The sequence below is a fragment of the Panicum virgatum genome, chromosome 8K (assembly GCF_016808335.1).
Source record: "Panicum virgatum strain AP13 chromosome 8K, P.virgatum_v5, whole genome shotgun sequence".
In the NCBI taxonomy this organism is placed as follows: Eukaryota; Viridiplantae; Streptophyta; class Magnoliopsida; order Poales; family Poaceae; genus Panicum; species Panicum virgatum.
The window spans coordinates 44,462,803-44,464,820 of record NC_053143.1 but is presented as its reverse complement, the minus strand read 5'-3'; the positions used below and the strand labels follow the sequence as shown (position 1 = coordinate 44,464,820).

The 2,018-nt window shown below is 46.7% G+C and overlaps 1 pseudogene; it reads right to left on the bottom strand.

Annotated features, from left to right (window-relative positions):
* Window positions 1-263: 263 nt before the first annotated feature.
* Window positions 264-1,586, bottom strand: LOC120644832 (annotated as a pseudogene).
* Window positions 1,587-2,018: the final 432 nt, after the last annotated feature.

Genomic DNA, 2,018 nt, shown 5'->3' with positions numbered 1-2,018 from the left:
TTCGGGGGCTTTCAAATTTGGACCCAATACTAAAATGACTTTGTGCCAACTTTAGTACCAAAACAAAAATTAACCGATACTAACGTGCGCGACGAAAGGTCACTTTTCTAGTAGTCGTGTCATACTATTGAAAACCAAGCCTCATGGCATGTTACGAGTCTCGTCGAAATGCCAGGTAACAATGATTTAGAGGGAGGAAAGACAAACTTGGAGTGATTTTATGGGTGTTTTTGTAATTTTTAAAAAAAATAGAATTTCAAGACAGAAATACAAACACTAGTAGCTCATATATTTTGATGGAAAGACAAGATGAAAGATACAGCTGAATACTCACACGGAACGATACACATAGTGCAATACTAGACAATAAACACAAAAGTACAACTACAATCGGCAATGTATGTTTAGCACATAAGCCCTTCAGTTCTTTCTATCATGCACAGCCTTCAGAAGCTCGTTCAGAACCTCTGGGCAGCTTGCCGTGAGATGCTCGTAGTCCATGGTCGCCATGATATCAGCAAGGTTGGCAACGATGAGCTCCACACACTTAGCCTTGAGCAGCGAACAACCATGTTGATGTGCCAAGGCCAGAGTCATCGCTGCCGTGTCGATGCTGATGCCATCAAACAGCTTGTCCTCACAGATCAGTTTGAGCTTGTCGATTCCATACCTGTCCGCCGCCGCAAGCAAGTGCTGCGCAATGGCCATTCCGGCAGATCGAGTTCCGGCACCGAGTCGGTGTATATGAACTGAAGCATGGCTCCGAGCACTGCGCCCTCCATGCCCTTGATTTGGACTTGCTGCGAGCTCTGCTCCTTCATATGCCCGAAGAACTCGGTCATGAAGACCGGGGATCTCGAAGCGAGTATTGCCTTATGCGCTGGGAAGGACTCTTCGGACTCTCCGGACACGACGAGCGTGACGTCCGCCCCCGTCCCCTTCTGCAGTAGTTCACCAAGGTGATGGTGCAAGCCAGATGACGATACAATATCGTTTGCTGGGCGACGGGTAGTTTCCTGCTTCTCCACTAATTTTATGAGGACCTCGATTGTGCATTCGATGGTGAAAGAGTCATCTTTGAGATAACTTGATGCCAGCAGACTAGATCTTTTCACGAGCGGAAGATTTATGCCATATCCTGAATGGTTGAACCTACCTGACATGATTTTCTCTTGGGATGGCCAAAGTTTCCCGATCGGATCTACTAAGCAACATGTGAGCTTGGCCTTCACATACTTGGACGCATCACTACGAAGGTAGAGAGAAAGTAAAATACCACTCTCCTTGTAGTCATCGATATACTTTTTTGGAAGCACTTGAATCTCCCAGTCATGTCCACCGACGCTCCATCTCTTGGATTTGATGACCTCGCCGTCGGCCATGGACGATGTCAGAGAAAAGCCTACAATCTGGAGCTGCTTGGTCGAGCGAGCGACCTCAGTGAGGATTTCCATGACGAAGGACGGGAGGTTGAGGAGGCGAGTGAGGGCGTGGGAGCGGTGTGGTGAGACGAGCTTTGCGGGAGTGGTGCGAGGACTAAATAGCAAAATGACGTGACGTCTGTTGGTGCATCCACCCAAAAGCTACTTATTTCCATTCGCTGGCCCGTTCAATTCCTTCTCAGAAAAGAATATCCATGCTGTCAAATATCCTCCATCTGCACTCCAAAGTGCGCGAAAAAGAATGATTCCCCTGAGTCCAAGAGAATGAATCCCCTGAGTCCGGCCCTCGAGTGTCGACTGAGTGCTCCGTGTCGGAGCAAATCGCCTAGGTTGGTTTAGTTGGAAGAAGTTCACGTTTGAGGCTTCGTTCTAGTTGTGTTCAACTAGTTATACTTGCCAGCGTGTGTTCATCAGGACTCCATTCCAATTGAGTTGTAACCGAACCATATAATTAATATTAATTTCTTCTTTATTAACAATAATGATACGCTTCCCGTGTATTGGAGGGAAAAAAAGGTCCAGCCGCTGGATATCACATCATGAGCAAATAATAGAGAGAATAATTAAAGGAGTACA